Raw genomic sequence first — 17,424 nt, 5'->3', positions numbered from 1 at the left:
CCCGCTAAAATTTCATGTCTGTCAAACGCGTTTTTTGGATAAGAAAAAAAATCATATCATTACTGATTTTTACATGAAGCATTGCAAAGGTGCTGCAATGATTGTATCAAAATTCAGTAATGATCGAATTAAAATTAAGCTTATAATCAAGCTCTAAAGTGAATTTAAACCTTTTGTTCGACACGCCTTTAAAATACTTCTGGCTTCACATCTACTGTTGTTTATATAGAAACTCATTTGTAAAATAATAATTTCTAAGACAATCTAACAAGAACAGAAAATTATTAACATTCCACGAAATAATTCAGATTAATACTTCAAGGGGATGATAATAAAATAACCATTTTTGTATCTCCATTCTTTTTCCGCTAAAATTTCACGTCTATCAAACGCGTTTTTTGTATAAGAAAAAAAATCATATCATTACTGATTTTTGCATGAAGCATTGCAAAGGTGCTCCAATGATCGTATCAAAATCCAGTAATGATCGAATTAAAATTAAGCTTATAATCAAGCTCTAAAGTGAATTTAAACCTTTTGTTCGACACGCCTTCAAAATACTTCTGGCTTTACATCTAAAGTCAATCTAACAAGAACAGAAAATTATTAACATTCCATGAAATAATTCAGATTAATAGTTCAAGGTGAAGAAAATAAAATAAACATTTTTGTATCTCCATTCTTACAAAAACAGAAATTACTATGCTTAACTGTGCTAACAAGCCCGTTACTCTCTCGCTTGCCCTCGCATATTTGCTTTGGCGGAAGAGGGACACCGATAGTAGCCTGTGGCCAGATGAACGTGGTCGCATCATGCCCTGGGAGATGCAGTTCGAAGGGTCCCAGGCATATGGAAGGAGTTGAGATTATTTACGATGGGTGTATTATGTTTTCTACCGTTTAAAGAAAAAAGTGGGCCTGCAGTGAATACATCGTTATTACTTCACCCCCCAGACTCAACTCGGATTTTCCGAAAGTTTTAACACAGGTTCAGAAAAAGGCGGTTTTTAATATTAAAAAATTAATTTAAAATTTCGAAAATTTCCAGATGCGTTGTTAAGACATGAAGAAGGTAAACGACAATGTCCCTACTTCGAGGAATGAAAGCAACTTCTTCAAATTAAGCGTTGAAAATTATCAAAATAGTTTTCAGTATTAAATAAATAATATTGCTACAACGAAATTATCGATATTGGACGGTAGCTTACCTTTAGCCAAGCTCGAAACAATAAACTGCACCCGTTTTCACTGAGGCATTAGCTCATAAATGCAAAAATAATGAACTTTCAAAAATGTTCAATGTTTTCAATTTTCCGGGCAAACTATTCACTTTATGGCAATATTTTATATTACCTTTTTTATTCAGAAGAAAATTTAGAGTGTTTTATTATATAACTATTTTTGCTTTAAAAACAGCCGTTCCCAAGGAAAATCCAAAAACATGAAATAGGCCGCCATATTGGAAGATGGCGGCTCCAGCGCCCCCCCCCCAAATTTACTGAATTTTTGGAGGTGTTTCAAGACCCCCTAAGGAAGCTTCCTGACAACTTAGTTCATTGTTATAAATTATTTCCATTTAAGCCTCCTCATTCAGCTTCGTTGACTGGCCTAACTTCTCTATTGGCGCACTTGGATTTCGATGAAAAAATCTCGGCTAAAGAATTTCAAGGCAGCGTCGTACCAAGTCGTATGGTGAGCCTTAACCACCTTCAAACTAAAAGTTGTTTAACTCAGTGTTTCTTTTAAGAAAGCATCTTTCTGACGCTATTTGAAAATTTTTGAGAGACTTTAATATACAATTTTTTATTTCGAAAGATTTTAGAATTGAATTTATTATTATTAATTATTATTATTAATTATTATTAATATATTTAAAAGTGTTATAAAATATCTAAAAGTTATAAACATTCTAAAAAATTCAAGTGCAAAAATACTTTAATAACCTTCATAAACTAAAACGATTTTCTGCTGTACAAACATCTCCATAAAATGCGCAGTTTTTAATTTATCCAACTCTTTTATATACTATTCTCTCACTCAATTTTTAATGCAAAATAACACTTCTTAAACAATAATTTAAAATATGTGAAAAACGGAATTAGTTTTCACTCATATAACAAGAGACTCAATACTTGTTGTTTTTAAATATTTAAAACGCTTAAAAACGACCGAAAGGTAATAAATATCAAAGAAAAGTTGCAAGTAAAGAAATACTTTAATTACATCAATGAAAAGAAAAATGTTCTGCTATACGAAAATTTTCATAAAATGCACAGTTTTTAGTTTGTTGAATTCATTTATCGTACGTTTTTCTACTAAGATTTAAATATGGAATAGCTTTCCTAAATGAACAATTTAAAATATGTAAAAAATAATTGAACTTGGCTTATTTTAGAAAGTGCTCAATACTTTTTTCTTTAAAAATTTAATCCCCTTCAAAAATATCTTAAGCTTTAAAAAAAGAACTTTTGAGTTTTAAAAACGCTTTAATAACCTCAGGTTTATTTAATTCTTTTATAATATTTTTCAACTTAGTTTTTAATTTAAAATAATAATTCCTAAACAATAATTTAAAATATGTAGAAAAAAATTGATTCATAGTTGAAATATAACCCATTTAAAAAATTGATCTATAGTTTATTTTTCTTTCAAATATAAAATACTTCGAAATCAGAAGAAAAAAAATGTTTGTAAAGAAACGCGAAGTGCAAGAACTTGCAGGTTAAAAGTGATTTGAGTCTCACAGTGGTCAGATGAAAAATATTTGTGTGCTTCCTCCTTGCATTCTCAATTATTTCATTGGAAAAATTTTTAATTGTCATTTTTGTACTTGTTCTTTTAAAAAATGAAATGCATTCTGAATAACCTTTTTAGAAATGTTATTGAATTCTTTTTCCTTAAATATTTCGCTTTAAAAACGCATACAATTTTTTTAAATTATCAAGAAAATGTAATAATTGTATTTTTAAACATTTTTACACTTTATAACCTTGTTTATTGCTGCCATATATTTATTTTTTATTATTTACATAATGAATTAGAATTATATAAGTATATGGGTAATTGCCAAAATGTTAACTATTTTTCGTCCAAGACATTCTCTATGATTTATGAATTCTTTGACTAACAAACTTAATTTTATCAAGTCATTATAAACATACATACTTATAATATTCTCATTAAATCTATACTTAATTATTTAAAATAGCAGCATTATATGTGCGCTACAGTACGCTGGAAGCATTGAATTGCCAATTAATAATATAAAAATATATAATAAGGTTACTCTTATTTTGATTTAACATTGTATAGTTTATTTATTTAAAAAATATCATTAGATAGGGAATTAAAAATAATTAAATTTTAAATTCCTAGTTCGCGCATGATTTTTTAAGCAAATTGTTTTATTTTCTTCATAGATTGATTTCGCAAGGGGCTTAAAAATTCAGCAGCTGCTTTGAAAATATTCAGTGTTCAATACTTTTCGCAATTTTTAAATTTCCCAGGATATATAATTGATTTTATTATTCAGTGAAATAGTTACATTTGGAATATGTATCAATGTTCAATTAATCATTTTAAATGTTTCATTTCGAGATTTTCAATTATGATATTTTGTTACAAATTAAAATTTTTTCAGCTATGTAGACTCTAAATATCTTTAAATACCCTTCAAACTTCTCATTTTTTGGAAAGAATTTTTAATGTTTCATTTTGAATCCGCTAGATTTTCATCCTTTTAAATATAAAACTCTTAATTTTAAACAACAGAATTACAATTTTTAATTGTAATTTGAACATTTTAAACTATATATCCTATGCTATAGCGTTTCTGCATTATAATTTGGAACTTTATAATTTGGATATTTGGATTAAAAAATTTTTCACTATTAACTGGAAGATGCACAATTATTACCCTTAGACAGAAATTAACATCAGAAAATTGATTGATGCAAGCTTTTAGTTGAAAATATTGAAAACCTACAATATTGTACTGATGTAAATTAGGGACGCTCAAGCATTGAAAGTTGAATTTCTCATTTTTGTCTCTTTGCAAAAGAAAGTCCGTGGAATTTTTACGAATTGAAAAAAGGAAAAAAAAAGATTTAGTGGTGCCGGGAAGTTTTTAAAACTTAAAAAAATTTTTAATGTTCGCAATTTACTGTATACGTGTAAAAGTCATAGATATTTTTGTACTATTTCAGATAGCAAGTGAGAATATAAAATTAAAAATATTAAAAAAAAATTCTGCCTAATAAAGGAATTAGTTTTTAATTAAAGAAAAATTAATTTTTTGGACTTGGCTAGATTAAATTTTTTTTAATAAAAAAATATGTTGCCTAAAACTTATTTAGTTTAAATTAAAATATCACATGATCATTTTATATTTTCAAAACTAATTTTTTTTACTTATAACTTTCATGAAATTTGCCATTTTTGTGGATTTCAAACTGCTACTATCGAACACGAAAATTTTGTGTAAACAAAATACAATTATTTCTTGTAACTCTAATTTAAATTAAATAGGGTTCACACAACAAAATTTTTTACTTTTAAAAAATCAATTTTAATCTAGTTAAATCCAAGAAATAATATCTCTTCATTGAAGAAAGAATTCCTGTACTTAGCAGGAATATTTATCATTATTTTTAAATTCGGATGATTTTTGTTACCTTGAAAACACTTTTCTCACATCTATTTAAAAAATTTTAATTCTTACCACCAAAACTTACCGACGCAGTAAACTTAGAATCTTTTTAAATAGTTTTATGAGTGATTTGATTTATGTGTCAGCCTAAATTTAGTAGTTTATCAAAGTTGCACATTACTATGTACATTTGCATAATTAAAATTGGTTATGTGCACCAATGTTTTAAATTTTATAAATATTATTGAATTTCGAAATAATTGTATTTAAAAATAAAATAATGAAAAAGAGTTTTCACTACGAACCAACTCCATTCTGCGAACAGAATGTATTAGCGGTGACGAGAACCAACTTCATACTGTGTAAATTTCTGCAGTAAAAAGTAAATTAATTTACACCAGTATATTAATTTTCTTAGTATGTGTGCGATGGCATAGGGTATTTTCAAAGTAAATATGACATTCGTTTTAAATTATTAATTATTTTAAGGAAAATATTTAAGGATAATTTTAATAGAAATTATTTCTACGCTGAATACATTAATTTTCTCGTCTCAAGAACATGAACATTGTTTCATTAAAATAGTAGTCAAAAGAAGTATATGAATTCACTTGGATCAAGAAACATTTTGTTAGAATTTTAGTTACTTATCATGAAAATATAATATTCTTAATTCAACATTTTATTAAACTTCACGCAAATAGCTATAATGGACCAAATTAACTCAAAAGTTTTTTTGCTTGGAGTAAATATATTCTTGATTCAAATAGTTGTCGTCATTCTATTATTTTCTTGATTCAAGAAAATCGGTCCCTTGTAAAAAGAAAATACTTGCTTCTTTCAAATAAAATCAGCTAATTAAATTAGCCTACTTAATTTAATGCAAATTTTTTCAGTGTAGTTACAATGATTCACTAACTTTTTAAGAGCCCTGCACCGAAGATGTGGAATAAGCCAAATAGTTTGTGCTGCAGTTACCAGAGATTGCAAAGGAATGTGACAAGATACTTAAATCTTCCATTCCCATGCAGAAACTGACACGAGAGCAAGAAGAAGCCTTCCTTGAAGTTACAACATGTCACATTTGTGAAATGGCTCTATCTGCACCAATGCAGAAAGTACGTGACCACTGTCACCTCGCCGGTCAATACCGTGGTGTTGCACACGCAGGCTGTAATTTATGCTATCAATATTCGTACACCTTACCTGTTGTGTATCACGATTTAAGTTAATATGATGCTCACTTCATCATTCGAGATGTTTCCACACAATATGAAGGTACAGTTACAGTGCTCGCTCTGAAAAAAGAAAAGTACCTCTCCTTCACAAAGTATGTTCAGCATACAAAATTACAATTCAAGTTCATAGAGTCGTTTTGTTTCATGGCATCATGATTAGAAAAATTAGCATCATATCTCACCGAATATAAATCAACAATTCCATATTTTTTGGTATTGAAAGAGAAAAAAACAATTCCATATTTTTTGGTATTGAAAGAGAAAAAATTGTATTTTGTTACAAAAAAGGTTGTTCTTCCCTATGAATACCTTAACCCGAGTGAAAAACTGAAAGAAAATCAGCTTCCATTAAAAGAAAAATTCTGTAGTACGTTAAATGATTCATCAATAACTCGATCGAGCACATTATTATACCTCTCCTGGCTTTACATGGGATGCCATGTTAAAATATACAAAGGTGTGACTTGAACTTATCACTAACGTTGATATGCTGCTAATGACTGAGCTAGGCAAAAAGGGCAGAGTGAGTCAATGCTCCAACCGGTACACCATTCCCAACAACAAATAATGGCAGTTTTCATTGAAATAAGGGAGATCATATACATTGTATATTTGGACGCTAACAACTTGTATGGATAAGCAATGGGGCAATCTCTCCCTAACGAGGGTTTTGAGTAGGTAAAAAATATTGAAAATTTCCATTTTAACATTTCGGATGATTCACCCATTGGTTATATACTAGAAGTCGATTTATGCTATCCACCTGAGCTATATGATGATCACAATGATCTACCATTTTGTCCAGAACACTTGAAATTACCGTGGTCTAGCCACGAGAAATTCCTAACTAGCCTTTCGTCGAAATGAAGGTATATTCTTCATTCTCAGGCTCTCAAACATGCTCTTGCTAATGGATTCAAACTCATAAAAATTTACAGAATACTTTAGTTTTATCAATCCACATGGCTTCAAAGTTACATAGACTTTAATACTGCGATGACAGTGAGAGAAAATGCTATAAATGAGTTTTAGAAGAATTTATTCAAGTAAATGAACAATGCAGTATATGGCAAGACTATAGAGAACGTACGCAATTAATTACGTTAATGTAAAACTCGTGACAAAGTGGAAGGGTCGATACGGAGAAGAAGCTCTCATAGCAAAGCCCAACTTCCATAGTCGCGAAATTTGTAGTAAAGATCTCGTTGCTATAGAATTGAAAAAAACACAGGTTACGTTCAATAAACCAATCTATGTTGGGCTTACAGAGCTGGAGGTGTCAGAAATTCTCATATATGACTTTCACTATGACTACATGCGGAAAAAGTATGGCAATAGCTGTAAATTATTGCATACTAACACAGACAGTTTTATTTATGAAATTAGGTGTGTAGATGTTCATAGAGATATGAAGAAAGATATTCACAAATTTGATACGTCAGATTACCCACTAAACATTGTTTTAGGAATACCGCGATTCAATAGAAAAGTTCTCGGCCTTATGAAAGATGAATGAAATAGCGAAATATTTACAGAATTTGTTGGCTTGCGAAGTAAGATGTATACCATCCACGTTAATGGTAAAGAGTTTTTATAAAAAGCCAAAGGAATCAAAGCAGGAGTTGTAAAGATGAGCATCAATTTTGATGACAACGTTGAATGCTTGCGAAATTCTTCTATTAAAAAAAACTCAGTAGGTTATACGATCTCGACTACACAATCTCGAAACTGTAAAACAAACCAAAGTTGCATTTAGCCCGCTTGATGATAAGTGAAACTTACTTCTGAACAGTACTGACACCCTCGCCTAGGGTCATTATAAGATCAAAACCATGGATAAAGACGCCAATGACGATGACATACTATCTGACAATGACGTTCGACTCTTAGACATTTTAGAAGATTTAGAGAATAAATAATATTGTAAACAATAATTATAAGTTTTCTTATTGTATAAAATTATGAAAATTAATCAAGAATATTCTCAAAGGCATAGGGTAGCATTTCAACAAAATCTGCCTGCCAAGTCTCATCTACATCACGCATTTGCACGTGACAACGTGGAAAATTCTAGTAGGTTTATGTAGTTCTGAGACTAGCGACAATTGTTCGTTTTCTATTCTCGAGTGCGTTTAATCGAGCGTCCAACTGAGCAATAAATTCAGTATTACGTACTGGCAAATCTTGTTGGGTGTTAATCTGCAGGGTTTTCAGTTTCTCATTAATTGATTCTTCGAGTATACGTATCATCAAATTATTATTGTCAATCTCTGTTCGCATAGATGATGTGACTTGATAAACTGTGCGTATCTCGTTTTGTATGATGCGCTGTAAAAGCCCCAAAATTGACTGCGTCGTATTGTTCTTTAGCCTCTCTAACGTTAAAAAGTCTTTTTCCGTCTACGTCGTAATGTGTGTCAGAGGTGATTTTAAATCCAACATCAGGCGGTCCACGATTTGCTGCAGCGATTCGATCCAGGTGACGTCCAAACACGTCGATACTCATCGTGATACTGATAATAGAGTTATGAGTACACTCCTAATATATGATTCCAACTTCTCGCAGTTTCTCGATGATTTATATGATTTTATTGTCTTGACTTGTCTTGCCTGCTTCCTGAAAAGCTAGGAGTAGACGAAGACGATCAACTAGTTCGTTAAGGTCATTTCACTAGACGTATTCACTCATTACATTTTTTATTGCTAACATATCCTGTGATAGGGAACCTCCGATAGTTGAGGATCGTCTGTGAGATACGTTGAATATTTTTGCAATAAAGTTCTTTTACTTGATATCTCGGCTGGTACGAATAGTTTCAGTTGGGCTGCATCGCTTCTTATGTGCATGTGTAGCAACCAATATTTCCTTGTAATTGTTTAGATCATCAGTGCTTATAGATGACTCTTTGGGAGCTTTTCTGAACAGCAGTTGAAGCAGACCAACAGTTTTCAGATACTGTTTACCATAAACTTTGATATATTGTCTCTCAAAATTAATTGGTTTATCACCAATCATAAGGCTGTAATTACTACTTTTTTGCTTAACTTCTTTTTTAGTTAAAGGATTATATATGTCAAACAGTTTCTGAATTGGCATGTCAATTCGCTTTAACGTTTCACTCATTATCTTTTCGGTGGATTCTATGCCCATTTTGAGCATTTGATGTTTACTTCGAATCGCCTCACTAGCTTTTGCGATTTAACGGAGCAACTTCTCTTCTTTGTGAAAGTATGCCATGTTGATGTGTTGATGTCCGAATATATAATGATATCATTTCCACTAACCAACTTGTATTTATAAAGAGACAAAATAGTCCAATCCTTTTCTGTATCTTCCCTTATTAAGTTGGCTATTCTTATCAATGACAACAAATCCATATTTTTCAGTATTCCAACATGCTGAACATATGACTGAAAATTGGAAATAACCCATGTCAGAATGGGCGTGTCTATCCATACACCACCATCAAATATGAATATAAAATCTGGTTGAGCATCTCTTGACCATGAGCGTCTCATACACCATCATCCAATAAAATTATAAAATTTAGTTGAGCATCTCTTAGTTGTATCACTCTTTGATGCTCACTGTAGGTAAAATATTCAACACCTTTCACATTATTTAATACACTTTCCAAGAATTTGTACTTTGGTTGTTTGAGGGATTTTGAGTGGACGTAGACGATCTCAAATTTCAATCGTTTGGATGTAGGATTCTGGTAAGTAATGCATTTTTCTCGCGACAATTTGATGGTCTTCAAAACACTACACGAATACTACCTGGTAGTAGACTACCATGACGTTTCACCCTCTTTTTCTTTAATTGGACTAGGTTGTCAAAGTAGTCCACCGGAAGTTCAACGGGTTGTGTCTTGAACCGCATCTTAATCTCGGCTGTTGCGAAAGCTAGAAATACAGACCTTATATAAGTTTTGCATTAGTTACGTGCTAACCTCCGTTCAGCGCAGAATGATGATGCACCGGTAAATGACACGTCATCATCATGCTAAAGGATTGGCCAACAAAGTCATCAACAATTTGTCGTTTGAGTTGCACTTGTCTGGCTACCAATACTGTGGTCCAGGTACTAAATTAGCTAAACGATTTGCTAGAGGTGATCCTGATATTAAGCCCTTAGATGCAGCGTATAAAGAACACGACGTTGCATATTTAAGAAATCGTGAGAACGTTGAAACGAGAAACGCTGTAGATCGCATACTAGCCAGGAAAGCTTGGAACCGTGTTTTTTCTGAAGTCGCTGGAATTAACGAGAAAGCTACAGCACTGGTAATAACTTAGTGATGAATGTTAAAGCAAAACTTGGTATAAGGTTAAAGAAGATGCCTATTTCAAAGAGGATATCTATTACAAAGAAAAGGAAACCCAGTTCAAAGAAGAAACCAGTTACAAAAAATAAGCTAATAGCATTTAAAAAGGCTGTCAAAAGCGTAGGCTATAAACAGCAAGTGCAAAGGCCACGTGTTTTGCTAATACCTTCCAAAGTTGGATGTGTTTTAGCACTGATTTCAATTATTGCTGGACTCAGTGCATTCAGCGCTCTCACTGGTGAATCAGCAGGTGTAGCTTAGGCAGTAAACGATGTGAGTGCAGCCAAACGACAACTGGAAAAAGCTTAATGCCATAACAATGCAATAGAGGCTATTGCTCTAGAAAAAGGTTTACACATAAGGCTTTACATAAAAGGATTAGGTCTTTACATGAAACCTTACCGAAAAGGAGAGGGACTTCATCTAAGACCGATCCCAAAAAACTTGTAGTGAAGCTACCTGAACCGTCCACATACTAATGCCGATCTGTTCAAGTATACTAAATCTATAAAGATTCTACATTTTCGTGCAGTGTTTATGCGTAATCCACTACCAGTGAAGGGACCCCGCTAAGTTGAGTCAGCTATTGTCAATCTTGATGATAGTCACGGTCCTGTTACCCACTGGGTAACCTATAGAAAGATCGGTGATAATGTGCTATGCTTTGACAGTTTCGGTAATCTGCGTCCACCAACGGATCTAGTAGATTACCTAGGTGTTGCTAGGGTGATAAAGTACACTAATAATAGATATCAAAACTATGGCAGTGTTGAATGTGGCTGAATCATTCACTCTGCCGAGAACAGGAAACTCTTCTGTGCTAAATGCAGAGTATTTTCCACCAATAAAACTCTCTTCTCATAAGAAATATGCTCTTGGACTAGTTGAATTGCCCACATTCAATGCGATTCCTAACTTTGACACTGGAAAAAACAATATCTATGTAGATGATCGAGTAGTAACCGTACCTACTGGTAGCTATGAAACCGAAGATATTGAGAGTTATGTGCAGAAAGCTCTAGCAATTGATGGTGTTACAATAAACATCAAGTCAAATAATAGCATATGGCGCAGAAAAATAAAAAATGATCGCAAGGTGAATTTTCAATCTGAGGATTCTATTGTACACCCGTTGGGATTTGCACCACTTATTTTTGAAGCCAATAAAACAAATGCTTTTGATATACCTGTGGCTATTCTTAAAGTCAACGCTCTTCGCGTTAAGTACAATATCACTACAGGGGATTACATCAACAATCGCAAGTGCACACGATTCATGAATTCTTTTCTATTGTTGCACCAGGATATAAGATCATTGAAGTGCCGTCACGCGTCATTTGCCTTGCAATCGCCGTAAAGACAATATATGGCATTCAGCTCTGCAGAGTTGATTATGACGGTGACTTCGTAAATTTTCGAGGAGAAGTTATAACAATACGACTACACGTCAAATCATCATAATGGGTATCGTGTACAATCGCAAAGGAATCTATGTAAGAGCGTCAACATGCCAAATGCAAGCCAGTTCTGAAGCAGCACGCAAGACCCTAACACCTCAGAACGTGCCCTCTTTGACACAGCTTGGTCTAAAGATCAAACCTCTTGGAAAAATAACCTGACATGTCTATTTAAGATATTTATCATCTTCGTTTGTTGCAACAAAAATGAAAAAAATACTAAGCATTCAAGCACCAGTGAGATTTAATGAGTTCTCTATGAACTTAATGGTATTGAGATTGATCGTTGCAAGAATGTCGGCCTCACTAGTACCATGAAAAACTATGTCTTACTTAGACCTGGACAAATTAATTCTAAGGAGAATGTAGGATGGCTCGACATCCCCAAAGGAACAAACCATCATACTTATGATGAGGGATACTTTGATGTCACTGTTTCACTCAGTATGATCTTAAGATGTGCTGAAAACTATCGAAAGATCGTTGTAAACGCAAAGCATGAACTCAAGCCTGACAAGAACCAGGAAACGAAGAGCAATTTAAGATCAGTATTCATGAAGTCGAGTGATTAATACCATAATGAGTGGCTTCAGATCAGCGAAAGATACAGTTGCTGAACATTATTGGAAAAGATTTTCTTACAACAATCAGTTTTCGCTCATGGGAATTGTATGAATATCCCCTGCTTCCCACCACCTCAAGACATATATGGACTGTGAAAGCGTCTACTAAGTTAGAAAAACCGCAGTCCGTTGTTCTGGTTTTCCAGACAGGCAAAAATGATAACCTAGCCAGATATTCTAATCATTTTGATCATTGCAATATAACCAATGCCAAGGTGTTACTCAATTCACAGTGCTATCCATACGGTAATTTAGATCTGGACTTTAGTGATAATCAGTTTGCGCTAATGTGTGAGATGTATTCAAATTTTCAGACAGCATATTACGGTAAAGAACCTGAACGAATGTTAAAGGAAAGTGATTTTAAAGAAGATGCTCCACTCACTGTCATTGATTGCTCAAAACAAAATGAGTTTCCCAAGCAGGAATCCGTGGACGATCGTTTGGAATTTAAATCTGCAAACGGTTTCCCTGCTGAAACTGCATCCTACTGTATTATTATACATGATCGTGTTATTCAGTACCAGCCCCTTAGTAATAGCGTAAAGAAGTTGATTTAAGATGGTAGTGTTGAAAGTAAGTGTAATACCAGTGGTGGTGGGGAGAAAAGGTATAAAAGAGAGGTGATTTCAGGAACAGAGTTCAGTTTTCATCGATATGGAGTTCATCGTCGACGTACAAGGCTTTGAGAAGTCCATCAATCAGTTTGTCTTCAAGGAGTTGGCTATAATTCCTCTTCAGGAAGACGCTCAACCTGTAGTCTACTTGTTTGAACCACCTTACTACTGGGACTCGCTGCCTGCTAAATACAAGAGTAAAAATTTATGGTTGTCGTGCAATTACCATGGTTTGAAATGGAATTCCGTTGACATATCCTATGTAGAAGTGAGGATTATAATCCGAGTTACACTAGGTGGCCCTAGTGCAGTCTACGTTAAAGGATTGGAAAAGAAAAACTGGTTGGATCAGTACGTGCAAAATGTAAATAATCTGAAATATCTGGGGTGCCCTTCGTTGAAAAAATTGTGCAGCTCAGTTTTATGAAGATGCAATCACCACCTTCAAAGCTGGAATTTAAATTGTGCAGTTCTATTTAAATTCTCTAACTCTCAAGATCTGGTTCTTGACTCCTCGAGATCAGCCAACTATCAGGAATTACGCTGAAAGTACAACTGTCTACAATGACGATGACGATGATAAAGATATCACTGAAAGCGTTATATTTACATTCTTCCTTAAGGAATGCAACGCTAAAAGAAATGACGATTTATTTGAAACCATTGAATTAGTTAAGAGTTAGTTAAGCTAATTGTACATTTTATTCAGTATCTTTATTCTCTGCAGTAACTATTACAAACATCGTTGAGTTGAATTCTGAATCGAAATGTCGCTTACACTCAGCGGTGAACAGTCACTGACGTCGTTAGACTGAACACACAGAAAAAACTAGGGGTTCACTCATTTTGCGCTCAAATGAAAATTGGTGTCATTTGGAATTTGAGCTCCAATAGATACCTGTAGAGACCCAAATGGGTTCGCTTAGAGCGCACTTTAAAACAACAGCATAAAGGCCCATTCACAAGCCAACTTCTTGCAAAGTCGGTTTGGTAAGTTCGCGATTTACAGAATATGACGGTAAAGCAAACACAAACTATATTAATATTTATTCATTTTTCATCTTACTTGTTAAGGTTCACTAATTTTAGAATTTGTAATACAAAATTGGTTTACGTCTACACTACCTTTAAACTACCGTGATTTAAAATCATTGGTCAATTAATAATTGGAAATGTAATGCGATTTTATTGATCGTAAGTGAAAATTCATCACTTAGCTAACCCATTTTTAACCTATTCTTAAAAGTTATAAAAAATCTTAAAAATTATTCATATAATTTTATAAGAAATATATTAAATTTACAATGAATTAACTTTTGTAATTACTTATTATTAAGTAAATCTTTTAGAAGCATAGGCTTCACCAAGCTCTATTAAGATCAGCTCAGCCAATTAGCTGTTATTAATATTTTAAAAATGACAATGACCTTAAGCTGTTTTAAATTAAATAAAAGTAGAGAGGCTTCAGAAACATTAATTCTTGCATTCGGTGTTGCAACAACCCTACGTTACTCTTAATAGTATATTTGTACTTTTAAAAAGTAACATATGTAATTGCACATCTTCCCGTAACAGCAAACATATTACTCAATATTTTATTGCGCATACTGTTGGTTACACTTTTTAAAGTTTAAAATATACTTAGGTTATCCTCTTGAAATAAAGAAAGAAATTCAAAATGGTTAATGCAAGATTTTGGGTTTGAACTTTTTGAACTGCGCTTGCGTCGCACCAGTAACACAATTTGTTGCTTTTAGCGCATGCATCTGAAATTATATAAACATTCAAATGTTTCATTTATAATAAATAATTATTGGGAAATACTTCAAAAGTAATTTATTAATCCTTAAATAGAGTGTTTGAGTGACAGATGAAAAAACATTGTGATTTTATTGCAAAAAACGTTTTTTATTTTCACTTCAGAAAAAAATTTTTTAAATTTATTTTTAGTAACTTTATTGATTTTATTTTAGTTCAAATTGTTCTGAATAAAACAATTAAAATTAGCAACTCGACAGAAACAAGATTAATCATTGTGCTAAAAAAATGCTTTCTTTCTCTGAACTCGGAATTCATAACGTCTTTTTAATTAAAATCGAATTCAATTTTTAAGTGTCACTTGAAAATCTTATTTTAGGATTAAAAAATTACTGTTAATGAATTTCCTAATAATTATTTATTATAAATATCAAATTTGAATATCGACAGTAATCAAAGTCAGCGCGCCAACAGTAACCAATCCTATTGCCGGCACGACGTAAGCGCAGTTCAAAAAGTTTGCAAGATTAGGAGCACTGATATGAATAAGACTTTATATTTACAAGTTTGCTACATAACCTGCAAATGATATTTATCAATTCATTATATCTCTTTATTTGCGATAATATTTTGTAATGTCTTGATCTTCATTAAGCTATGTCCATCATAGTTCGATGACATGTGTGCTTTAAGGTAAATATTGTGTTATTAATTAAAAATAATGTCCAAGTGCGCAAAGTGAAAAATAGGTTCTTTAGGAATAGGATCAATTACATTTGAGATCCTTTCGAATCCCAAGTGTGGTATCATTTAGAGCTCATTTATCGTTTTGGGTTCCTTTTCAGCAAGTAGGGTTCATTTTTGTGTTTACACTGAAAATTTAGCACTCGGTAGCCCTTTGCCGAAATAGTGCGAGGACGTCCTATGCAGTGAAGGTTTTTTGATAATCATGATGATCACTGACTTAATTCTTACATTTTTGAGGCGCTAAATCTAGATTTGCTATTTTCACTTCTTCATTTATGTAGAGAGGTGGCATTTTGGTCTGCTTTTTCCATGATTTTTAGTGTACTAGGATTTACATTTATAACACTTTGTGACGTAATTGCAGATTATTGAAGGTCGTTCGTTCGACTGTGCAATGGCGTTTGGAACTAATTAACTGTCGTTAGCTGGGCGGTATATTAAAGGCCTATCTTAGTGCTAATTTTTCTGGGAGTGTAATATGCTCATAACATAGTGGTTTCGAATAAAAGTGATATTTCTATTTTTGTTGAATAGTTTAAACATTCTTAAAATGCTTCAAAATTTAATTCTAAACCTCCTTTTAAATTATTCGAATTTTCTTTTAAATCTTGTCAAATTGAAGAAATGATATTCATTCTAGGAAATGTTTTTTATTCTTTTGAAGCCTTTCAAAATCCTTAGAAAGCTTCTAAACTTTCTATTCGAAATCTGCCAAAATCTATATTTAGTTTCAAATTAGGCCGTGAATTATTGGCGCTAAAATTTTGCTACGAATAGCCGGATTTAGACGATACGCGTAGACACTTAGTTTAAATTATTTGAAAGCATTTCAAATTTTTAATTAACTTTGAATTTTTTTAAACTTCCAATTATTTCTTCGACTTATTTAAATTTGTATAAAGAATGGTTGTATACAGGCGTTCGATTGTTATTTATGCATCAAAATTCAAAAATTTTATTTATAAATTACATGTTTACGTTCTCATTTGGCTTTCCGTTTTCATCAAATCTCCAAGTTTTGAGAACACCTGAGTCAGAAAAAACTATTTTTACGAAGGTGACTGTGTCTGCCTGTATGTCTTTCTGTATACTGTAGACACGATAATTTTCGAAAGATTAATCAGATTGGATTCTGTTTTGGCACAATGTTTTCAGGCCTAAAAAGGAAGAACGAGTTCATTAACCAACTATTTTGAAGAAATATGCAAAACGTCAGAGCATTTTAAAAAATGTGGAGACCATTTTTTTCAAGAATTAAAAATTCTATGGACGGCTATTCGCTGTACAGGAAAACTCGAAAAATTTCTCACTACTTTTTTTGATAAAAAAAGATGATCAGAGTTAAAGCATTTTCAAAATTCAAAAAACCAAACGAAAATGATTTTAAGCCAGAAAACGCGAGATACGTACACAAGTAAAGAGAAAAATTTATATTTTTAAATTATTAGAAGATTATCATGACAAGTTTTCGAATTATGTCGAAAAACAGAAAATTCCGATTTTGATCGCACAAAAAATAATGAAAAATTCCATTTTGCGGTCAAACTATGCAAAATAAGAAAAAAAAATAATAGACTAAAATTGTGTACCATAAAAAGATATACAAATTTGTAGTCTGCAGGCCCCTACTGAGCAATCCTATATAGGTTCCTATATAGGAACCTACGTAGGACTCTATATAGGATCCTGCATAGGGTCCTATATGTTTAAACTATAGTTGCCATCTCTAGGAAATGACATAGGATCCCATATAGGTTCCTGTATAGGATCCTACATAGGATCCTGTATATTTTTTTTGTATAGGACTCTATCCAGTTTCGCAGTAGTGTTCTATGTTACATACGGCTGTGCAGAAGTTTTTTGTTGCTCCAGGATCATCTACAAATAGACATGACATTCTGCACCATTATTTACGTAAGATTAGGTAGCTTATTAGAGAGGGTCCTAAACAGGCACCTATCTAGGATCCTATGCCATTTCCTATAGGTGGCACCTACAGGTGAAACAT

The sequence above is a fragment of the Belonocnema kinseyi genome, chromosome 8 (assembly GCF_010883055.1).
Source record: "Belonocnema kinseyi isolate 2016_QV_RU_SX_M_011 chromosome 8, B_treatae_v1, whole genome shotgun sequence".
NCBI lineage: Eukaryota > Metazoa > Arthropoda > Insecta > Hymenoptera > Cynipidae > Belonocnema > Belonocnema kinseyi.
The sequence above is the reverse complement of the archived record's forward strand: the minus strand, read 5'-3'. Positions refer to the sequence as shown.